We start from the raw sequence: 25931 nt of genomic DNA, 5'->3' as shown, positions 1-25931 counted from the left end.
ACACTTACATCACAAGATTGTATTGAATGTAATCAATGTAAAAATTACTTAACTTTAAAATGTCCCCAGATTATTAGGATTTACTTTTCATCATGTTACATGAGATGAACATTTCCAAACAAATCATTTTATGTTCTCTTTTCTGGTAATGATATAATTTCATTAGTGTTTCCGGATGTGATGAACAGACTTTATTCTGGAGATAAATGTACCAAGTTTTGAAACAAATAGAGATTACTGGGGTTTTTGGTTGTCATTTTGTTTTATAGTTTTTTTTCTTGAAACAGATAAAAGTAAGTTATAAACTTTTGACATTTTCAGTTTATTTTAATGTTATTGGTTGTTAAATTTTAACTTAATGCCGATTCAATTTTTGACTATAAATATACTAATTATTCCTACAAAATATCTGGTATATTATAAGACATATTTCTGTCAAAAATAATTTATGGTTATTCCAATAGTTGCTTATGAAGTCTCTGTAATAACTATTAAACACAGCTGTCCCTCAGTGAGGTGAAGTGGTTCCAGAATCCCCCTCCCTCAGCCAAATGAGAGGATACTCAAGTTTCTTATATAAAATGGGGTAATACTACATATAACCTACACACATCTTCCCATATATTTATGTTTTTTTTTCCTTTTTTGGGCTGCACCTGTGGCATATGGAGGTTCCCAGGCTAGAGGCTGAATCAGAGCTGGCAGCTGCCAGTCTATACCACAGCCACAGCAATGTGGGATCCAAGCCACATCTGTGACCTTCACCACAGCTCACGGCAATGTGGGAGCCTAAACACACTGAGGGAGGCCAGGGATTGAATCTGCATCCTCATGGATACTAGACAGGTTCATTACCAATGAGTCACGACAGGAACCCCTTCTCATGTATTTTAAATTATCAATGCAATGTAAATGTTATGTAAATAGTTGCTGGTGCACTGCAAATCAAACTTTTACTTTTTAGAAATCTGGAAATTACTATTTTCCCAATAATTTTGACCTACAATTGATGGAATCCAAGAAAGTAGAATTTTTGTACCCAAAGGGCTGACTGTAAATAGTTGTGTGTGTGTGTGTGTGTTTGCCATTTCTTGGGCCGCTCTCGCAGCATATGGAGGTTCCCAGGCTAGGGGTCGAATCGGAGCCGTAGCCACCGGCCTATGCCAGAGCCACAGCAACGCGGGATCCGAGCCGCGTCTGCGACCTACACCACAGCTCATGGCAACGCCGGATCCTTAACCCACTAACAAGGGCAGGGATCGAACCCGCAACCTCATGGTTTCCAGCTGGATTCGTTAACCACTGCGCCACGATGGGAACTCCTAAATATTTCTTGATAATAGATAATAAAACTACTTATAAAAAGTCTTGGCGTTCCCGTGGTGGCGCAGTGGTTAAGGAATCTGACTAGGAACCATGAGGTTGCAGGTTCGATCCCTGGCCTTGCTCAGCGGGTTAAGGATCTGGCGTTGCCGTGAGTTGTGGTGTAGGTCGCAGATACGGCTCGGGATCCGAGACCCTAGAAAAGGCAAAAAGACAAAAAGAAAAGGCTTGCTAAAAGAAGCAAATCACTCTATAAGCCGCAATGTAGAGTTTTATCATTACTGTATTTCCCTAAGCTTTCAGATCATTGCTTATTCACTGGAGTATGAAGAAAAAAAATAATGCATAACAATCGAAATGTTGGATTCACCACTATCTGTATCTAAAGCCTCTATCATTGAAACAATTAAATATTGTATCTATTGTATTTAGAAGCAAGATTTCAGCATGCTGACTCTTGTTTTTCCTCTGGCTGTTATAGATTAAAACAAAGAGTGAAAAATCTATTGTACATAGGTCTAAGTTGAATCCAATGACCTACCAATTATTTCCTAACATGAAACACCTATATTTTTGTCACTTTGAGGCATCCATACATCAAACAGAGGATGAGCAAATCAGCTTAAAACTACATTAAGAAGGAAAAGAAAGTCACATATTTTTCTTTTCCCAGAAATTTCCTCCCAGATTCATGTAAAAATTTTCTTAATACATAGAATAAATAGCTTTTTAAATGTGGAGCTACCCAAAAAAACCCCCTAAAGACTCATTTACTCCTTAAAGTACAGTACTCTTTACAGTACAAATATATAATTAAGCCAAATACTGATTTCTTTGTTAATTCAGACCACTGACACATTACTCATGAAAACGTACATACATAGTCAAATGTATTATAAAAATTCTAGTTTAGTTTGAATGGTTATATTAGTAATACACCTTATAAAACAATTAATTATTAGCATTAAAATGCATTAAGGTATTATTTGAGCATTAAAAATACATTTATGTTTTAAAAACTTTGGAGTTCTCGTGGTACAATAGGTTAAGGATCCAGCTTTGCCACTGCAGCAGCTTGGGTCGCTGCTGTGATCCAGACCTAGCCTAGGAATTTCCACATGCCTCAGGAGCAGCCAATAAATAAATAAATGAATAATAATACTTGTTTTCATTCTTTTTTTCAAGAATCCATATATTGCATACAAAATATTTACTGATGAGAATAAGACATAAAATATAACTTCGGTGATAGAAAGACACAAAATAAATAAAAATACACAAGCAAATTTTGAAAAGTGCACCAATAGGTGGTCTACTAAAGGAATGCACTAAAATATACATGTTAATTGACATACATTTTGGGAAAATTTAGCTTTATTTTGATTCTAATCTTTTTTTTGGGGGGGGAGTACCAAATTACTTTATGTGAAGGAATGCTACTAAGGAAAGAACTTAAGTAGGTGTTTTGGTAGGACTTATAGGAAAGTTACAGGTAACCCAAACATGCATGCACTGCTTTGGTGACCAGGGAAGTCACAGCCCCCCCTCCTCCCGTGGCTATAGGAAGCAACCTAAGGATTAGCTATCATTATCACTGTTTCCCAGGATGTGCTTGTCAAAGAGATATTCTGCCATGCCACATTCAGGGACCCCATCTTGTGCAAGACCCCATCCAATTCTTTGATGGATTTCACTTGCTCAGTCAGGTAAGGAGTCAAGGCAGTCACACAAATGGGGATCATTTTTGTCAGTGGCCAGTTTGTGCAGTTCTAGTAGTGACTGATTCACACTTTTTTCCAAGTGTAGTGCACATTCTCCATTTCATCATGGTCTGGTTTCTTGATATCCTGAAGGAAGAGTCAGCCATCTCATTGGTTCTGCAGCTTCATCAGTTTCTAAGCATGTTCTCTCTCCTCAGGAGGTAGGTGAAAAAGTATTTGGCCAAGTTCTTCAAAGCTATGTCAATGTGGTCAAAATAGTATGACATGGACAGGTAGATGCAGGAGGCGTAGAGCTCAAGGTTGCTCTGAAGGTTGATGGCCACCTCCTGTCCTGGGTGGTAGTTCTGGTGCACCTGTGAAGAGGACGAAGTCGTTATGGAGGCCGAGGAAAAGTGGTGGCAGTGCATAGCAGCTGGGGTGCCCCTGGGGAGGTTAGAGGGGCACCAAGGCTGGCTCTGAGCTGCCAGCCAGGGCAGGGGATAAGCGCTGGATTGTGCCTGACCAAGCACTGTTGAAGCAGAAGACTACCTGACTCTAATCTTTATTTAACTCATGTGTTTGAAGTAGCACAATTGTGGAAGTTAAAATAATTATATTTGAATTTTAAAACCTTACATCTAAATCTCAGATTTACCACCTATTGTGACCTAGGTTAAGAAATTTTATCCTTCAGATCAAAGGATAACTAAGATTTCTCTGCATGTCTTGTTCAACTACATAAACATGGTCAGACTACATAATTCTAATTTATGAGATGCATTAAAATGTTTTATTAAAGTGTTAATTTTATGCAAAAGATGCTCACAAATGAAATATGACTTTTTAATTTTTTTCAATTTTTTAAGTCCAACAAAATAAATATGAAATCAAATTTTTATCAAAGATTTGAGCAATGAATACTTGTTAACTATACTTGATAGTTAACTTGATATATCTCTTCTTTTAGTTATACTCGTTATATGAAACAATATACATTAAACTATCATTTTATGTGATTAAACCCAGTAAATTCCAATATTTAATGATATACAGCATCTTTTGTTTTTTGATGTACAGCATCTTAAAAATGAATCTTTTTCATTGCATCCTGATGTGGGACATGTCAATAAAACTTAAATCTCTCTGATAATTTTGTCCATAATAATTTTCTCATAACACTTGATATTTCTGATTTCATAATGCAAGACATTGAATGAAGATGTATTTTATTGCAAATCATGTTCAATTAGAGCAACTATCTAATTTATGTGGGGAACTGGAGGAATGGCAGACAAAATATAGAGAGTTAATTTACTTTATCCAAGATGCCTTGAAGCAGGGACTTCTTTCAACTAATATTTAATAAAATTAAAACAAATTTTTAAATTATTTAACTGATTTCACTGTGAGAGAAAGAGGCTAGAAAGATGGATACCATGTTTGAAACATAATATTATTAATCTGTAAAACTAAGATCAAATGAATTCCTCAACTCTCAAAGAGCTGGGGAACCTACAGTAGTAGACATGAGAACAATATCACAAGCATTAAGCTTGAGAAAAAGAAAGCTGTGATAACAGATACCACAAATCATGAAATGGCTACAAGAGGTTGTAAAGTGTATATACATTATTTTATCTAATCTACATATAGCAACCTGCAAACTAAAGAACTCATTATTCTTTTATAGATGAGACAATTGAGGACCAGCTAGACCTATGAACTGAGCAACCTCACACAGTAAGTTGCTAGCAGTGCCAGGAATATTAAAGCAAAAATTTCTCTGTTGTTACATAATGCGCTGAGCTATTTCCATTGACCACATCGCAGGCTAATTGTGACATCCATAATTTTGGAACTGCTGTGTCTTATAAACAATACAAAATAACATGCTTATAAATATATAATATGAATTTTTAATGCTTATAAATATATAATATGAATTCATAAAATATGAATTTTTTAATCAAGCTAAGTAGACTAGGAAATTAAAATAAATCAAACAAAACAGAAACTTTGATGTAGTTTCTAGATCAATCAGCTAAATAGCGAAATTAATTTTAAATTTATTTATGTCCCCCCATGAGAAACAAATAATGGTCATCGGATGGTATATAATCAATAGCTGGTTGATAATTTTCTTTCCACTTAACAACGTTCCTAAAGTTTATATACAGCCATTGATTTCTACTACCTTACTGATTTCTACTACTATACTGACTATTATCTCTCTTTAATTTCATATTAAGGAAATTAAAATGATTTTCAAATTTATAGCTATATTGAGCTAAATATGTAGAGAGTCTTCCCTATTTCCCCTATTGGTTCCCTTAAATTTCCTAATTCAGTCTTTAATTCTGTGTTAGCTAGGAATACCTATCTCAGAGTTAAATATTAAAACATAGAACCTAGTTTGAGATTAAAGTTTTAGCTTCTAAAATATTTTGTAAGTGATGAAAAATCTTTCCTTTTACCTGTGGAAATTGACTACTTACTCAGTTTGCGATGAATATTAATCATTTGGACTCATATCAGGTTATCTGATTCTTCTTGAAGTCCTCAGGGATGCTTCAAGGACAAGAGACACAAATTCTCTTCTGAGATAGAAAAGATGATTTCCTTTTTTTTTTTGTCTCTTTTTTGCTATTTCTTGGGCCGCTCCCACGGCATATGGAGGTTCCCATGCTAGGGGTCGAATCAGAGCTGTAGCCTCCGGCCTACGCCAGAGCCACAGCAACGCGGGATCCTAGCCGCATCTGTAACCTACACCACAGCTCACCGCAACGCCGGATCGTTAACCCACTGAGCAAGGACAGGGACCGAACCCGCAACCTCATGGTTTCTAGTCAGATTCGTTAACCACTGCACCACGACGGGAACTCCTCCTTTTTTCTTCAATTAAAAAAAACACAAAAAAACCAAAAACCTTGCATGATTCTACATGTGCTGAACTACATGGTAAAAATGATTATATGAATGCACTTTGGCCACATCTGTAGTAAAATGATCTCTCAGGGGAAGAAGGATGTGCATAGAACTAGAAAAGAGAGCTAATGATATAGGACATAGACCTAGCTCAGGTATTAATAGCTATGCTAATGGGTTGATAATTTAATTTCTCTGAAATCTAGTTTCGTCTTATTTTTTTGGAATTTTACGAATATTTATATAATGAAATAATAAGAAAGTATAACCAAGTCAGGCCTCATTATCATTAAAGATTACTGAAGATATTTAACTTTAAAGTGCTACACTTCTAAGTGGTATGAGATAAATATAAGCTTGTTGAGAGTTTAATACCAGAGATATATAAATTCATACATAGTATACAAATAACCATCATATTTTATGTAGTAAATAACTAGAATAACTGAGATCTTCCAGGGATAAAGATAAAAAACTTAAGTTGTCTTGTGTTGTCTTACAGATCCCACATATGAATTTATGGATTATTACCTGGTCTCGTACTAAAAGAAACTCTTTTAAGGATTGTGAAATGTATACAAGTGTTGAGGTTCTACACCCAGAGTTGCAAAGAAGGAAGGAAGGGAAAGAAAGTGAAAGAAAGAAAGGAGGAAATAAAGAAAGAAGGAAAGAAGGAAGGAAGGAAGGAAAGAAAGAAAGAAAAAGAAAGGGTGATACTAGGCTGAAAAAATCCAAATGTTCATCAACTATTTAGTGCATAAACTGTGTGTGTCCACTACCTTTACTCATTCTTGAGCATATTGCTTTTTGATGGAATTTCTGGCACATCCGCAGTGTCATGCTGACAATAAGAAACAAATTTTTCATCGTCTCATATTTAGCAGATTATTCTATTGCCCCAAACAAATCCACTCATGATTAGGACCCAATTTACTGAAAATAAAGAATGGCTTATTTATTTATTTATTTATTTATTTATTTATTTATTTTTATTTTCCCACTGTACAGCAAGGGGGTCAGGTTATCCTTACAGGTATACATTACAATGACATTTTTTCCCCACCCTTTTTTCTGTTGCAACATGAGTATCTAGACAAAGTTCTCAATGCTATCAGCAGGATCTCCTTGTAAATCTATTCTAAATTGTGTCTGATAAACCCAATCTCCCAATCCCTCCAACTCCCTCCCCCTCCCATCAGGCAGCCACAAGTCTTTTCTCCAAGTCTATGATTAAGAATGGCTTATTTAATGATTGATGTCACAATAATACCACCTTAAAAGTCATTGTGAATATCCTTGTTCCTTTCCCTACTTACTTAGCTATTACACTTTTTTTTTTTTTTCAGAAGGTCATCAGCTAATGAATTTACTGTATACGAAGCCATTGGAGAATAATTTCTGAATGACTTTGGCTTATATCTTTAGAAATTTTACCCATTCCACACATTGATGTTACTTTTTCAGATTTAAAAATTAACTTAATCTAGGGAGGTCCTGTCGTGGCGTGGCGCAGTGGAAACAAATCCGACTAGGAACCATGAGGTTGCAGATTCAATCCCTGGCCTTGCTCAGCGGGTTGAGGATCTGGCATTGCTCTGAGCTGTGTTCTAGGTCACGGATGTGGCGGCTCAGATCTGATGTTGCTGTGGCTCTGGCATAGGCCGGCTGCAACAGCTCCGATTCAACCTCTGTATGCTGCCGGTGTGGCCCTAAAAGGACGAAAGACAAAATAAATAAAAATTAATTTAAATAAAAATTAGCAATGAATCTTTACAGAAATATATTGTATGATTTTGGGTGTGATAATGAATCTTTTAAATGTTTCCTCCCCCTCAAATTCTAAGCTAGCAGAAATTAATATACCCTTAGAACTGGATCTAACCACCTGAAAAAGGTCATGTCTTTTCTTCTTTTTTTGCATTTTTCTGTTCTGCTTTTTGACCTATTAACCTAATTCTCTGTAGAAATGCTTTGAATATATGGCAGTAACATATTAGTGACATCTCCAGAGTTTTACACTTTATAATTTATTAAAGTGAAATATATGAATGTATCCTTGCTTTTTAAAAGAAATAATATGCTGTGGATTTAACTTTTTTTTTTAACTATTTTGCTCCAATATAGAATCACTTAGTTAACCAAGATTTCTAGACTTAACTATAAATTTTTTAGTTGAAGAAATGTCAAGTTAAAATCAATGTACTTGGAAAATTTGTTGCATTATTTTTTCCAAGTCTTTCTGATTGAGCAAGATGACACTTGAAAAGCAAGAGTCATTTTAGGGCCTAAACAAAGAGCAAGAAGTTATTGTTAAGAAAACCAAGTCTTTTCTTTCCTTCAGATGTTTTCCATGAAAACACTGTCAACTCATTTAGATTCATTTTCAATCAAATTGGACTGGTAAATGATGAATGAGGCTTCTTAAAAAATCATCTCTTCTTTAAAAATCATTGTAAAAACTATTTTTAACATAGCCTTAATGTGTCCAACTAGTTCTACTAGGTAGATATAAATTATTGAAAAAATGTTTTATATCTCCCCCAATAGGATATAAATTAAACAAAGCTGGATTTTTTTTTCTCTCATATACTATTGTAACCATATCATTTAAAAATATGAAGTCATTTCTTATGTTCTAGGCTAGAGCAGTCATTACCTGAATACCCTTGAGTGACTACAGTCAATGCCCATGAAACAAAATGATCACATAGCTATGCCTTGCCTGAATTCCTGATCCATGCATCTATGAGATTTACAAAACAATGTTATTCTAAGCTAATTTCTATACAGCAAGGGAAAACTGAAATAGATCCAGGCCATAATTATTACAAAACCAAATTTCTTTGTAGGTTTTCTTCTATTAATCCTCTAGATTATCAGCATATAGAGCCATGTGATCAATAGTCACTCTCACTTAATGTTCTCCCCTCTGAAATTAGCTGGAAAAAAAAAGAAAAGAACAGCAAAATATGTGCAATGGATACACTGAAATTGTATGTAATTGTATAAATGGTGTAACAGTAATAAAGTAAAGCAATTCAAAAATGAACAAAATGCAAGTTTGGTATATCATTTCTATTTTATCAATATATTTCACCACATTAATAAAGTAGAAATACCAGTCACCTCAACAGATGCGGGGAATAGTTAATGATATTAAGCAAATATTTATAAAAATGCTCAACAAACTAGGGATAGAAGGTTAAAATGAAGAATTAACTGACTTGTTTTTGGTTAATTATCAATAGCATGGAACTTGGAAGCCCTAGAATTTTAGTTAGAAGGAGGAAAGCTTTTTTCCTTAGAAAAATTTGAATGAATTACTTCAGAGACTGAGGAATAAAGATAAAAATTAGGATCAAGTCTCATTTCCTTTTGTAGCTGGCTTTAATTGAAGCAAATTCTCATAATATAAAATTAACCATTATAAAAGAAAAAAAGGTCAGTAGATTTAAACCATACTGTGCAACCACACCTGTATTTACCTCCAAAATATTTCCATCACCTCAAAAAAAGTGCTGTACCTATTAAGGAATTTTTCGCTTTCTTCTGCCCCCAAGTCCTGATAATGACCAGTCTTCTCTGTGTTTATATGTAATGTTTACCCATTTTGTATACTCCATATAAAATGAATCATAAAGTATGGGATTTTTGTGCTTGGCTTCTTTCAATTAGCATAATGTTTTCAAGGCTCATCCACATTACACCACATACTAGTACTTTGTTTTTATAGTTGAGTAATATTTCACTGTATATACCATATTTAATGTAGCCATTGATATTTTGAAGGACATTTGGGCCATTTTTCTTTATGGCTATTGTAATTAGTGCTGCTATGAACATTGAGCTGTGTGTATTTATTTGAATACCTGTCATCAATTCTAGTTGGTATATACCTAGGAGTGGAATTTCTGAGTACCTGGAGTTAGATATGCTTTGAGGTTTAAGAGCACAATACCTAATACTGCACTCACTTCAGATATAAATTTCAAGTCTGAAGAATTCACAAAACCTAATTTGCTAATTTGTTAAAAGGGTTCAAGCAGTTTACCAAAAACTACACTAGCAATTATAATTTATCATGGGATAAGCATGCAGATCAGTATCCTACCCAAAGTAAGAGATACATAGGACAAAGTCTGTGAAAGGTTCAAAGAGACCCTTTCTTTTGACCCTTCTATGTTTGGAAACATAAGAGCATACATATACATACCCTCATAAGAAAATAGATAAGTAAATTAAACTTGGATTAATAAAAGCTCTCTCTAGAATATTGTCATATAGATGGTTTTCCCTTATATATTTATATGTCTTATGTCCAGATATGTAGTCTTGCCTATTTTTCTTAAGACTAAATGACTGGAGCTGATTATACAAATGCCCTAAGACTTTAGGAAAATAATGTACAGGCTAGATATCACATGGGACACTGTTAGCATCTAATTGCTGGAACTGCAGTCTTTAACACAATACATCAGTGACATTCTCTAGTTGCCACAGCCCTAAATTCTTGTTGGCATATATTTGTGATGCAGTTTGGTGCCAGGATTTAGTTTTCAGATTTGATCTTATCTTTGGTGTCTCTGCGTTTTCATATTTCATATGTTGGAAAATGGTAACATATTTTCGGGGGGTTGTATTTTAAAAGGTATCATATTTTTATATACATTTTCTAATATTTCATTGTTAGTATACATAAATGCAATTGATTTCTGAATGTTAATCTTGTATCTTGCTACTTTGCTGAATTCCTTGATTAGAAATAAAAGTTTTGTGTCCGCTCAGATTGCTCTCTACCAGGCAGTGCTGGCCAAGGCTTGGCTGCAAGGGGATGGAGAACCGGTGCACCTTGCCAGGGACTCTCAGAGCAGCACCTTAGGACTTAGCTGCAACCCCACCCCCCACTCCCCTTGATAACGCGGCTGTCCTGAGTGGCTGTTCGCAGCCTGCATGCAGGCTTGGCCTGGAAGGTGGAGCAAGGCCCTGGGGGGTGCAGGCAGACGCCTGAGACGTGGGCCTGGCTGACCGCCCCAAGAATGCAGGCGAGGCTGGAGCACTTGCAGTCAGCGGGGGTCGGTGATGGCAGCAGCAGCCGCGGGGCCAGCGGGCAGGAGGCCGCTTAGCCGGCTGCAGAAGCGCCCCTCGGCTCCCTGACCCGCTGGCGGACCCGCCCCTCTTCCGCGCCACTCACCACCCACTCCTTTGCTCCAGTCCCCTACACCGCTCCGCCCGCAGACCACCTCTCCCAGCGGGGGGCGTGAGGGCAGGGAGCTGATTTGCAGGAGGCGGTGGTGGGCTGAGCCCAAGGCGGCCCAGGAGCTAGCACTGGCTGGCAGGGGCCATTTGGCGGCGGTGGAGAGGCAGTCTAGCCCTTCTGGGGCGCGGGGATGGTGTGCCCTGATGCTGTATTGACTGCGTTGTGTGAAACCTCAGCAGACTGGTTTGCTATGTGCTGTGCCTCTGTTTGTTGGTTTGAGCAGCCTGAGGCTGTGGTGGGCTCCACCACAGGTATATACATGGCCACCGACCTGGTGGACTCCAAGGGGTTGGGCCAGGAACCCTTCTTCCTCTCCAAGCCCAGCTTCTTTCGCAAAGCCATGGAGGCCACCACCTAAGAAAACATGCCTATAGTTGAAGTCAGAGAATGTTTTACCTGTGTTCTCTTCTAGAAGTTTTAGGGTGTCTTGTCTTATATTTAAGTCTTTAAGCCAATTCAAGTTTATTTTTGTGCATGGTGTGAGGTTATGTTCTTGTTTCATTGATTTACATGCAGCTGTCCAGTTTTCCCAGCACCATTTGCTGAAGAGACTTTTTCCCATTTTATATTCTTCTCCCCTTTGTCTGAAGATTAATTGACCATAAGTGTCTGGGTTTATTTCTGAGCTCTCTATTCTGTTCCATTGGTCTGTGTGTCTATTTTTGTACCAGTACCACACTGTCTTGATTACTGTAGCTGACTTCTGGGAAGCTAATGCCACTTGCTTGGTTTTTATTCCTCAGGATTTCTTTGGCAATTCAGGGTCCTTTGTGGTTCCATATAAATTTTTGGAAGTTTTTAGTTCTGTGAAAAATCTCATGGGTAACTTAGTAGGGATTGCATCGAATCTGTCCATTGCTTTGGGTAGCATGGCCATTTTAATGATATTAACTCTTCTAACCCAGGAACATGGGATATTTTACCATTTCTTTGAATCCTCTTTAACTTCCTTGATAAATATTTTATATAGCTCTCAGCATGTAAGTCTTTCACCTCTTTGGTCAGGTTTATTCCTAGGTATTTTGGGGAGGTGTGATTTTAAAAGGTATCATATTTTTATATTTGTTTTCTAATTTTAATTTGTTTTCTGTTAGTATACAGAGATGCAACTGATTTCTGAGTGTTAGTCTTGTATCCTGCTACTTTGTTGAATTCATTGATCCGAAATAGCAGTTTTTATATGGTGTCTTCAGGGTTTTCTATATATAGTATCCTGTCATCTACAGAGAGTGACAATTTTCCCTCTTCCTTTCCAGTTTAGATACCTTTTATTTCTTTTGCTTTTCTGATTGCTGCAGCTAGGACTTCTCATACTTTGTTGAATAAAAGTGGTGAGAATGGGCATCCTTTGTCTTATTCCAGATTTTAGAGGGAAGGCTTTCAGCTTTTCTCTTTGAGCATTATATTGGCTGTGGGTTTGTCATAAATGGCTTTTGCTATATGAAGATATGTTCCCTGATACCCACTTTGGTAAAAGTTTTTAATCATGAATACATGCTGGTATATGTCAAATACTTTTTCTGCATCTATTGAGATGATTGTGTGGTTTTTGACTTGTCTTTTTTTAATGTGGTGTGTGTTGTTGATTTATTTCCCTATGTTGAACTATCCTTGTGATTTGGAATGAATCTCACCTGGTCGTGGTATGTGATCTATTTATATGTTGTTGGATTCAGTTGGCTAAAATTTTGTTGAGAATTTTTGCCTCTATAGTTATCATATATATTGGCCTGTAACTTTTTTTGCAGGATCTTTGTCTGGGTTTGGTATTAGGGTGATTGTGGTTTCATAGAATGTCTTTGGGATTATACCTTCTTCAACCTTTTGGAAAGTTGAAGGAGAATGGGTATAAGTTCTTCTTTGTATATTTGGTAGAATTTTTCTGTGAAGCCATCTGGTCCTGGATGTTCATTTGTGGGGAGAATTTTATTACATATTCAATTTCATTTCTAGCCATGGATATGTTTAAATGATCTATTTCTTTGTGATTTAGTTTTGTCGGGCTGTATGTCTCTAGAAAGTTGGTTCATTTCATCTGGGTTATCAAATTTGTTAGCATATAACTGTTCAGAGTGTTCTATTATAGTTTTTTGTTGTTGTTGTATTTCTGGGTTATCTATCCATTGATATTTCTCTTTTTCATTTTTTATTATATTTATTTGAGTTCTTTCTCTCCTCTTCTTGGTGAGTCTGGGCAGGGGTTTGTCAATTTTGTTTACCCTTTCAAGAACCAGCTCTGGTTTCATTTATTTTTTCTATAGTTTTTGAATCTCTGTTTTATTGATTTTCTCTCTAATCTTTATGATTTCCTTCTGCTGACTTTAGGTTTTATTTGTTCTTCTTTTTCTAATTATTTTAGGAGGTAGGTTAAGTCGTTGATTTGAGAATTTTCTTCTTTTATGATTAAGGCCTATATCACTATGAACTTCCCTCTATGCACTGCTTTTGCGGCATCCCATAGATTTTGAACGGTTGTGTTTTCATTATATGTTTTGAGGTGTTTTTTAAATTTGCCTTTTGATTTCCTCTTTGACCCGTTGGTTTTTTAGTAGCATGTTTTTCAGTCTCCATGTAGACAGTTTTTTCTCATTTCTTTTCCTGTGGTTGATTTCTAGTTTCATGCCATTGTTGTCGTAGAAGATAGTTGAATTTCTTTTCTATGCCTTTTAATTTTTTGAGGTTAATTGTGTGCTCCAGTAGTGGTCGGTCCTTGAGAATGTACCATGTGCACTTGAAAATAATGTATATTCTGATTGTTTTGTATATAATATCCTGGAAATATCAATTAATTCTAACTTTCAATTGTGTCATTAGGATCTCTGTTGCCTTATTGATTTTCTCTCTAGTGGATCTGTCCATTGATGTGAGTGAGGTGTTAAAATCTCCTATTATTGTCATATTCCCATCCATTTCTCCTTTTATATCTATTAGTGTTTGTTGTTTTACATCTATTATATTTGCATGCTCCAATATTAGGGGCATATATATCAATGAGTGTAATGTCCTCTTCTTGAATTGATCCTTTTTTCATTAAATAGTATCCTTCTTTGTCTTTCTTTACAGCATTTGTTTTAAAGTCTGTTTTGCCTGATGTGAGTATTGAAACTCCTGCTTTTCTGTCTTTTCCATTCACATTAAATATCTTTTTCAATCCCCTCACTTTCAATTTATATGTGTCCTTCACCCTAAGGTGTGTCTCCTGTAGACAGCGTATTGTAGGCTCTTGTTTTTTAATCCAGTCTGCCACTCTATGCCTTTTGACTGGAGCATTCAGTCCATTTAAGGTAATTATGGACAAATATGTATTTATTGCCATTTTAAGCCTTGTTTTCCAGTTGATTCTATGTTTCTCCTTTCCTTGTGTGTGTGTGTGTGTGTGTGTGATTTGATGATTTCCTTTTATTTTCTGCTTGTGTCCTCTTTTTTTTTTCAAGGCCCCACCACAGCATATGGAAGTTCCTGGGCCAGAGGTCAAATCAGAGCTGTAGCTGCCAGCCTATGCCACAACCACAGCAACACCAGATCTGAGTTGCATCTACAGTCTACACCACAGCTCGTGGCAATGCCAGATCCTTTAACCCGCTGAGTGAGGCCAAGGATCAAACCTGTATCCTCATGGATTCTAGTCAGATTTGTCACCACTGAGCCACAACAGGAACTCCTTGTGTACTCTTCTTTTTAGTTTTGTGAATTATTGTTTGGTTTTGAGTTGTGTTTGCCCTGTTTTTCAAGTATGTTAACTATATCTATTTGCTTTAGCTTGATAGTCATATGCGCCCAACCACATTTTAAAAAAAAAAAAATGTTAGATTTTCTTTTCCTTTCTTTCCTTCCCTACATTTTATGATTTTGATGTTTTGTTTTTTGTTTTTTTTTAGGGCCGCATCTGCAGCATATGGAGGTTCCCAGGCTAGGGTTTGAATTGAAGCTACAGCTGCTGGCCTACACCACAGCCACAGCAATATCAGATCCAAGCTGCGTCTGTGACCTACATGACAGCTCATGGCAATGCTGGATCCTCAACCCACTAAGCGAGGCCAGGGATCAAACCCACAACCTCATGTTTCCTGGTAGGATCTGTTTCTGCTGTGCCACGATGGGAACTCCATGATGTCATTTTTTAATGTCTTCATGTTTATCCTTTTGCTGTTCCTTGTGTTTATCATTGCTTTTACACTAGTTGACGGGGTTTTTTTTCCTCTTTTAGATCTCTATACTGGCTTATTTGAGTTATTATTTTCCAATTATGATTTCCTCCATCCTATTTCTTCTTACTTCTTTTTTTTTTTTTTTTTGGTAGAGGAACTCTTCCAGTATCTCTTATAGAATGAATTTAGTGTTGCTGTGTTCTTTTAGTTTTTCTTAGTTGGAGAAACTCTTTTTTCATTGTCTATTTTAAATATTATGCCTGCTGGGTAGATTATTTTAGGCTGCAGATTTTTCCCTATTAGAACATTTAATCTATCGTGCCATGCTCTTCTGGCCTGTAATGTTTCTGTAGAGAAATCAGTTGATAGCCTTATGGAGTTTCCTTTATAATTAACTCTGTTTTTCTCTTGCTGTCTGTAGAATCCTCTCTTTAACTTTTGCCATTTTTATTATGTCTTGGTGGGGGCCTGTTTCAATTCAACTTGTTTGGAGCCCTCCGTACCCAAAAGATCCCAATGACACATGAAGTTTTGGTCGGCTCACAAATGTTTTTTAGATTGGAGTATAAGAATCAACTCCCAAGCCCTTCTCCTCCTTCTGTGTTCAAGTTCAGTCTTTCTTTGCCTTTGATCCTACAGAACATTAGAAACAAGCAGTCCCTTAACTGGGATTCCCCAGAGCAAATACAGCTTTTGCTTGCAAATATCCCATTATCTATTGACAAGCGTATTTGTTCTAGGAGTGAACCAGCCTCTTCCACTCCAAAGAGCTGTGCAGCCTTCACAGACAGGATCCTTCTGACAGACCTAAGATGAACACAAAGACATTCATTCTATAAGCTTTGTGTTCAATTCAAAAGCAAGATCCTGGCAATTACAGAATGAGTGGGTTAGTCTCCAAAATGTCATTCTTAGCTGTCCTCAGGTGCTACAACATAATCTATCCTTTCATTTAAGAAGGAAAAAAAAGAAAAAGAAAAAAAAACCTACTGAAGTCTAAAGGTAGGAGACAGGAAAAAAAAAAAAAAAGGAGAATTTCTTTCCTGGGAACATTGGTGACACTATCAAAACAAGTGAAACAAAAAAGAAACAAAAACACCCAAAAAAAAACCAAAAACAAAAATGAAACCAAAAAAAAAAATGAAACAAAAAAAATGAATAAAAAATTCAAGCTATCCAGGCCATTCTTCAGCAGTTCTGATGATCCCTCAAATAAAAATTTTATTCCTTTTGTTAATCATTCTGCAATCTCAGACCAAAAAAAAATTGAGCTATTTTTTTAAATTATCATACAACCTACCTATTTAAACTCATCCTTTATGGAAAATACATAATCTCCCTTTCATTAAAATTTCCCTTGTTGATGTCAGCAAACCAGCTCAGTTTCTGCTGGATTTGCATACTTGTGTTTTATCCCATAATTCAACTCTTTGTTGAAGGTTTACAAAACAAGAGCTGACCTCAGCTACACATAAAACAAATACTGCTAATATGTCTAAGTGAACACTGACACCATTTACAGATTCTCCTCCCCTTTTCCTTGGGGCTGAGAACCCTGTCAATAATCATGACTTATTAAACAGGCTGCCATTCCCATCCACAGAATGTAGGAAGGGAGCATGGAGGGGGAGAAATAATTACCTTGGGCTTTTATTTAAAGACCACTGGGGAGTTCTCTGATGGCCTAGCATGTTGAGGCTCCTGCATTCTCGCCGCTGTGGCTCTGGTTGCTACTGTGTGGCATAGGTTCAATCCCTGGCCCAGGAATTCCCACATACTGCCTGTGTGGCAAAAAAGAGAAAAAGAAAAAAAAATACCAAAAACAAAAACAAAATAAATGTTGCAACTCTCATTTAAAAAATAATAATAATAATAAAATAAAGACCAGTGGAGTGGAAAGCAAGGAAATCAATTGAGAAAGAACATGAACTATCCCATGTGCAAACCCCCCACATACACACACACACACACGGCTGAGAAATACACCCACACTCCATTATTCATATCAAGTGTATCACAAGAAAACATTAGGAATTTGGGGTCTTCAAGAATTTGGGGTGCACATGCTTTCAATCCACTGACTGTGTTCACACATACACTTGCCCACCCTTATCGCTCCACAAAACTCAAGCAGCTAGATTTGTTGTGAGAAACTTCTACACACATCCTGAGAAAATGTGCCCTCAAAAATGACTGCTTCAACCACAGGAGAGAGAAGCAGCAATGACTGCTTTGAGTGCCATGCTGGCCTGTGCCATATTCCCTCCCTCTCCCTCTTCTCCTGGTCTCACAATTTATCATTGAGCCTATTTTTTCCTGAAGCAGAGTAAAAGCATAAGAAATGTCTACCCACAAATACAACAACAATAGTTTTAAAGGTTAAATAGGGAGTTCCTGTCATGGTGCAGTGGAAACAAATCCAACTTAGGAACCATGAGGTTGCCGGTTCAATCCCCCCAGCCTTGCTCAGGGGTTAAGTATCCTGTGTTGCCATGAGCTGTGGTGTAGGTCGCACACTCGGCTCGGACCTGATGTTGCTGTGGCTGTGGCTGTGGCGTAGGCTGGCGGCAGCAGGTCCGATTTGACCCCTAGCCTGGGAACCTCCGTATGCCGCAGGTGTGGCCCTGAAAAGACAAAAGACAACCACAACGACAAAAAAAAAAAGGTTAAGTAGCACCCCAAATAAGATTGCAGGCCAGGGAAATAGAAATTCCCAGATGACTGAAGTCTTGGTTTTCCTGCAAAATGATGGGCACTCTTCCTTCTCCTCCAGATATTAGGGCTCAAAACAGAAATACATCATTAAGAAGACCTAACCAGGCAGAGCATTACACTGAACTTGAACTGGCAGGCTGGGCAGGGGGTGTCCTAAATAACCTTCACAGGTTGTACAAGCTGTTCTCTGATCCTGACAGTCAGATTAAGAAGCTTCCTAAGATTCCCTTAGTGTAAGAACACAGTGGGGTGTTAGGAGATCAGTTAGTCCTCTAAAACATTTATAACATTTATAGAGAAAACTTACACCTCCTAGACAGAGAGAAAACTAGTATGCTTGGGGAAACTGGCCAGTAGTGGCAGCAACAGAGCCCAAGTCGAAGGAGCTAGATTCAAAGAGTTGGATTTTCTCAGCCTCCAGTGCAGAAAACTCTGTCCTACTTCCTAATTTCTCAGGCATATGGGGAGGGGAGACAACGTCCATACCCCACCTTTGGAAAATGAACAAAGCAAGTGCTTGGCAGAGCTGAAAAAAGTCCTCCTCAGTCAAGAACCTAGAGGCAACAGCTCTGCAGGGCTCCCTTCATAATTCCCTCTCTTCAGCTCACTCTGGGCAGCCACAGAGTGGCTTGGAATGGCCAGGGGCAGGGTAGGGGGTGATCAGTTTAGCCCATAACCATGGATGGCTTCCTTTCCCCACCTCCCACAATGGCTTCTAATTAAACTTTCCTGGTCCCTGCCCGGGTCAGGGTCACTGGAAGTGTCTCCAGCTTCACTGTACCAACATCTCCATCAAAGCATCACACACACACACCCCATGGCAGCCCAGCCCCAGGGGGACACAAGTTCCCTTCGTGGTATAATCTAGGTGGATTTGCTCAGTACCTTTGGGAAGGCCCTCCCTTCCTCCCCAGCTCTTATCAGGAGACAGATCCCTTAGCGACCCAGCAGGTCTGCAGTGAGGACAGACTGCACTGGCTTTGACCCTTTGAAGGGAGTTAGTTCTCATTTGGGACCCATGGAGCCTGACCGATAATCTCCCTCCACTTGACATCATCCCTACCTTACACAAGGAAAAAGGCCAGGCTGGCACCTTTTTTTCATCCCTGTGGCCACTTTTACTTCTCCCACTCTGTGTGCCAAATCTGCAGTGGGTGGGGGCTGAAGGATTCCGGGAGACAGGTGGCGAGTGAAAATGACAGCAAGAAGGCAAAAAGGATACTCAGTAGTAAATTAGAGTTCAGGAGTTCCCGTCGTGGCGCAGTGGTTAACGAATCCGACTAGGAACCATGAGGTTGCGGGTTCGATTCTTGCCCTTGCTCAGTGGGTTAACGATCCAGCGTTGCCATGAGCTGTGGTGTAGGTTGCAGACGCGGCTCCGATCCCTTGTTGCTGTGGCTCTGGTGTAGGCTGGTGGCTACAGCTCCGATTCAACCCCTAGCCTGGGAACCTCCATATGCCGTGAGAACGGCCCAAGAAAATGGCAAAAAGACCAAAAAAAAAAAGAATTCAGACACAGTGTTTACTTTCGAAATTTGGGGCCAGTGCTGGCATGATGGTGGTAGAGGAGGAGGAAGATCGGGAGGAGACAGCATCTGGAAAGAGAGACAGGATGAGGAAGTAATAGAATCATGAAGGGAGGAAGAGGTAGCATTTGCAGCAGTGGCCAGGAGGGCATGGCCTGGGAAATGGGGTTCCAGAGTCTGGAGTGCTGCTAATGAAGAAAGGGTCTGAGTTGACAGGACCCTGGGTAGGCAGACTCAGCAGCATTCAGTGCTGTGATGGAGTGTCCTGGGAAGCGAGTGGTCACCTTTGTGATGGTGGTGGCATGGGGCTAATCCAGTTGCGTATCCTGGAAGAAGTGGCACCACCAAAGGAGGAGGTGGCAGGGGGGCGAGGTGGAAAGGTAATCATGGTGGCCTCCATGACTATGGGGAAGGAGCTGGGCTTGGAGAGGAAGAAGGGATGCTGGCCCATCCCCTTGGAGTCCACCAGGTCCGTGGGCACCTATACCATAGTGGACTCCACCATGAGCCATTTGATGAGCCTGAGGCTGATGAAGCCAACAAACCGAGGCCACATCTGCTGCGGGTTTCACACAATGCAGTCGCTGCAGCATAAGGGCATAACGCCTGTGAGGGCTAGGCTGCCCCACCATCGTCTCCTTTCGCCCCTCTCCCGCCATCACGAGCTCCCAGGCGGGTGGGCGGCCTCGGGCTCAGGCAGCGCCCACTGCGGCCGCCTGCAAATCGACTCCCTGCCCTCACACCCCTCCCCAAGAGAGGTGGTCCGCGGGCAGTTAGGAGATGGGTGGTGGAGGGGACACGGGCCAGGGAGGGTTGGTGAGTGGTGTGGAAGAGGGGAGGCCAGCCAGTAGGTCGGGGAGCCGTGGGGCGCTTCTGCAGCCAGCTAAGAAGCCTCTTGCCCGCCGGCCCGCGACTGCTGCTGTTGCTGATGATGCCGCCACCGAACCCGCTGCCTGCAAGCTCTCCAGCCTCTCCAGCATCCTAGGGGCGCCGAGCCAGACCCACATCCGCGGAAGCCTGTCTACGTCGGCCTGGGTATTGAGCCTCCTCCCAGGCCAAGCCGGCTGGCTGCGAACCGTCGCGCAGGAGAGAGTCATTCCCATACAGAAGCCGGGGGCGGCAGGCTGTGCCGCTGCAACGGGGACATTAGGTGCTGCTCCGTGAGTCCCCGGCAAGTTGCACCGGTCCTCCATCCGCCTGCCGCCAAGCTTCGGTCTGCACTGTCTGGGAGAGAGCAATCCGAGCTCGGAGGAAATAGGCAGGACTGCGCTCACTACCCCGCTTCAGCCTCCACACTGGGTCCTGGTCCAACTCAACCTCCTGTGAACAGCGCCGCCTGGCGCCGCAGGTCGAGGGCAGGGACCAGCCCTGCGCCCAAGGCCAGGCTAACCGATTGCCACTGAGGGTACCCCAACAGCCACAGAAGATTCCAAAGCACTGCCTGGCGCCTCTGCTCCTTTGGGCTTGAAGGGGAGATATGAAAGGACAGCCCTCTGTTGGGGATCCCAGGGAACAGGGACCCTGGGGTGGTAGGTGGCTCCAGGTGATAGGGGAGCCAGTGGGTGTGGTGTGCTCCTAGCCACCACAGGCTGGGCTTCAGGCTCAGTAGCGCCTCCCACCAACACCTAATGGTAGTTTTCTTTCCTTGTTTGTTTGTTTTTCTTCACCTCCCTCCCTTTATTAGGGCCATGCCTGCAGCATATGGAAGTTACCTGGCTAGGGGTTGAATGGGAGCCACAGCCACAGGAACTTGGGATGTGAGGGGCATCTGTGACCTACACCACAGCTCAGGGCAATGCTGGATCCTTTAACCCACTGCGCCAGTCCAGGGATGGAACTGCATACTCCTGGACACTAGTTGGGCTGGTTACCACTGAGCCACAATGGGAACTTCCTAATGGTGATTTTCTAATGCATACAAAATATATAAATGATCCAAGCAAACTCCTGCTTGGAAGTGTGTGGCAAAAGCAGCTCCGCACCCACTGAGTGTGAGCCCCTGAGCCAGTCTCCCATGCAGAAGCAGGGGTGAGGGGTCAGAGACACTGCAGGCTGCAGTGTATGGTGGGAGGGTGATCCAGAGCTCCTCTGCCTGACTGTGAGGGCTGCTGGATGGAGAGCCCTTTCCCTCTTTCTGAGAGAGTCTGGATGTCGACTTCAAACAAAACTAAAGTACAACCTAAAAGTGGAGAGTTGTTTTAATTGGGGCAAAATGAGGACTTAAGCCTGGAAGGCAGCAAGCATGTCAAGTAACCCTGACAAACCTGCTCAGAGGAGGTGAGGAAGGAGTTAGGTTATGTGGAGTTTTTGCAACCAAGGGCAGGCAGTAGGAAGAAAAACTTACTACTAATAACAGAAAACCAGATATCTCAAGGAATTGAGCACTTTTCCCTGGGAAGATGCAAAGGTCTGGGCTCCCTGAAATCATTCTTTTGACAGTTATCTGGGGCCAGGGTTTCCTCAGGGAAAGTGTTAGGAGTGGCTGCTGTGTGATGGCTGCTAGAGGGCAGGTATTCTTTGTTTCCTTCCTGAGACCCCTCAGGGCTCACCTGCTCACACTTGGAAGTGGCTGCAGGCACTGATGACTGGGACATCCTTTGCTTTTGTTTTGTTTTTTAAATGGCCAGGCTATTTTTCAGATAGCTCTGAAATAGAGCTTCAAAGAGGCAGGGAGAAATAATATCAGTGTATCTGTAATCAAGGTGAAGGGGGAGGTGCATGCAGCCATGCACACAAGTTCACAGGTTTTCTTTGGTCTCATGAAGGTTTCTACTGGTCACAAGGAGCAGACATCATTATGAAAGATTTTACTGTTTTTCTATATATGAGGTGATGCAAGGATTGGGCTCATAAAATCTCCTAAAAATATCTAACTAGCTATAGACCTGTTAGGCCAGTTTTCCCAAAGCACAGAATGCCTCACTCCTGGTCTCCAACCTGAGCTCCACTCAGGGGATGTTGTGGGTCGGCAGCTTCAGTGGCCCACAATTTAATCCATGTAGAGGCAGGTGGTAAGTGCCAGACTCCAGTGCACACAAAGAATAATTTTCTGTCAGTGACTTACCCTCTATTTATTTTAGGGGATTTTTATTAGATTTCAAATAAACTGGGAGAATGAAATTAAACAAACATTTCTTAATGAAATCCTATAAGATTATAAACTATGACTTGAAGAAAGCCAATTTACAAAATCTTGGATGTGCTACAATGTCATTGTCATAAACAGCTACACAGTGCCCTCTTGTGGCTCAAAGAGAAATGCATGAGTGCACCAAGGCTCCCAGGTTCTGTCAGGTATTGCTGACGTCAGCTCTCTTCCTAAGCTTACTGTTAGAACGAAATAAAGCCTGTAAGATCTGATGCATGTGGGGTGACTTCTAGTGGAATTCATTTTCTCATAGTCATTTTGCAGTATGAAAAAAATAGGTCCCTTTACAAGTGCAATATTTCAGGAAGTATTTATTAAGAATCTGAGTCAGGTTCCAAGATAGGGAGGTCACTGCCACACAGGGTGGGGGATAGGGAGGTATTAGGATAACTGATCTACATCACAGCATTGTATATCTGGTTTAAAGAAAATAGTATATCAAAATCAAGCATATTTATGGCATCTTTCTGACTAAACAACCTCTTGTGTTATTGAAAATTGGAAAACTATTAATCAGCATATTTATGTACCATCATTTACATTTAGATCTGAAGTTATTCCAAAAAGGGATCATCATATATTCTGATTCACTTCTTATTTGGTATGAATAATTATCCCCGTCCTCAAATATGTTGGACTATAGGGTTTTAATGGGTGCACAGTGTTCTTTATTGTATCTTGCACATACATAACCTTAATCTATTTCTAGACATCCTGAGGTCATCCTCCTCCTGCAACCATATCTTGATTGTGTCTGAAAATGAAGTTCAGTGGCTATGAGCTCCAGGTAGCTTCCAAATGTAGGGTTATTTGCTGAACTTCCAGAGCATTTTCACTTTATCCATTTCTCTCAGGATGGCAGGCACTTAAAGTCTAGTCTCCTTCTTTATATTGGAAGCTACTCCCAGGCCAAGATGCTGCTCAATCAGTTCTCCATCCAGCTATTAGTACCATGCTTGGCATGTGGTAAACTCAACAAAGATAATAACAATGATGTTTAAAACAATAAATATGAGTTACTCATCTTTTTGCAGAGAACTGTCTGCAAAAATCCATTCTCCCCTTCCTGGGAGCACACAGCTGGGCTCCATTACCTGGCAGCACTTGGAGCATATGACCATGTGCTTGCCAATGGAAGAGGAAAGGACTGATGTATGACATTCTAAGCTGACTGATAAAATCCCTTCTCATGCCTTTCTTTTTGTCATTCAGGGCAAATGTGGATGAAGTCCTGGAGTTGGACAAGGCATGTAATGGAGGAACGTTGGGTTCCTGAATGACCACATCAAGGAGTGCAGTCTTTCCAACTTAAGTGCCTCCCCCAGCACTGTTATGGGGAAAACATATACCGTGACATGCTACTAAAATTTAGGGGTTATTTGGTAATTCATCATAAATAATATACCTGCAAAAGGTTTAGATTGCAGGATTAATTTAAATAGTAACAACCTACAACATCTCATATGACCAAAGTTACTATGAACAATTATATGCCAACAGATTTGATAACCTATAAGAACTGGACAACTTTCTAGAGACATAGAGCCCACCAAAACTGAATCTTGAAGACATGTATCATTTAAATAGACCCATGACTAGAGATGAAATGAAATATGTAATAAAAACACCCTCTACAAACAAAAGTCCAGGACCCGATGACTCCACAGGCAAATTCTACCAAACATACAAAGAACTTATACCCATCCTTCTTAAAGTTTTCCAAAAGGTTGAAGAAGAAGAAATAATCCTAAGGACTTTCTATGAAGCCATCATAACCCTAACTCCAAAAACAGACAAAGATACTACCAAAAAAAGAAAATTATAGATCAATAACCTTGATGAATATAGACACAAAAATTCTCAACAAAAATTCAGCCAAGCAAATCCAACAACACATCAAAAAACATCATACAGCACAACCAAGTGGGATTCATCCCAAGTTCACAAGGATGGTTCAACATACACAAATCAAGCAATGTCATACACCATATTAAAAGAAAAGACAAAAAAAGCACATGATCATCTCAATAAAGGCAGAAAAAGAATATGATGAAATCCAACATCCACTCATGACAAAAACTCTTACCCAAGTGGGTATAGAGGGGATATATCTCTACATAATAAAATCCACTTATGACAAACAAACAGCCAATATATTACCAACATAAAACTCAATGGAGTAAAGCTGAATGCCTTCCCACAAAAAATCTGGAACAAGACAAGGACACCCACTCTCACCACTTTTATTCAACATAGTATGGGAAGTCCTAGCCACAGCAATCAGACAAGAAAAAGAAATAAAAGGCATCCAAAATGGAAGAGAAGAGATAAAATTATCACTCTTTGCAGATGATATGATACTCTATATAGAAAATCCTAAGGACTCCACACAAAAACTACTATCTCTGATCAAAAAATTCAGCAAAGTAGCAGGCTACAAGATTAACATTCAGAAATCAGTTACATTTCTCAGTACTAACAAAGAAATATTAGAAAAGGAATATAAAAAATACAATACTTTTTCAAATTGCACTCCCCCCCAAAAAAATACTTAAGAATAAACCTGACCAAACAGGTGAAAGACTTACATGCAGAGAACTATATAAAGCACGCATCAAAGAAATTAAAGAGGATTCAAAGAAATGGAAAGATATCTTCCCATGCTCCTGATTGGAAGAATGAATATCATTAAAATGGCTGTACTACCCAAAGCAATTTATAGATTTGATGCAATCCCTGTCAAGTTACCCAGGATATTTTTCACAGAACTAGAACAAACAATCCAAAAATTTATATGGAACCACAAAAGACCCAGAATTGCCAAAAGCAATCCCAAGGAACAAAAAGCAAGCAGGAGGCATTAGTCTCCCAGACTTCAGACAATATTACAAGGCTACAGTAATCAAGACAGAATGGTACTAGTACAAATGCACAGACACACAGACCAATGGAACAAAATAGAGAACACAGAAATAAACTCAGACACCTCTGGCCAGTTAATCTTCAACAAAGGAGACAAGAATATACAATGGAAAAAAGTCTCTTCAGCAAGTGGTGCTGAGAAAACTGGACAGCTGCATGTAAATCAATGAAACTAGAACATACCCTCATACCATGCCCAAAAATAAACTCAAAATGGCTTAAAGGCTTAAATATAAGACACGACACCATAAAACCCCTAGAAGAGAG

General features: G+C 39.7%; 1 pseudogene; it reads right to left on the bottom strand.

Annotated features, from left to right (window-relative positions):
- Positions 1–2700: 2700 nt before the first annotated feature.
- On the bottom strand, positions 2701–3577 carry LOC125124137 (ferritin heavy chain-like; annotated as a pseudogene).
- Positions 3578–25931: the final 22354 nt, after the last annotated feature.

The sequence above is a fragment of the Phacochoerus africanus genome, chromosome 4, assembly GCF_016906955.1.
Source record: "Phacochoerus africanus isolate WHEZ1 chromosome 4, ROS_Pafr_v1, whole genome shotgun sequence".
NCBI classification, from domain to species: domain Eukaryota; kingdom Metazoa; phylum Chordata; class Mammalia; order Artiodactyla; family Suidae; genus Phacochoerus; species Phacochoerus africanus.
The sequence above is the reverse complement of the archived record's forward strand: the minus strand, read 5'-3'. Positions and strand labels throughout refer to the sequence as shown.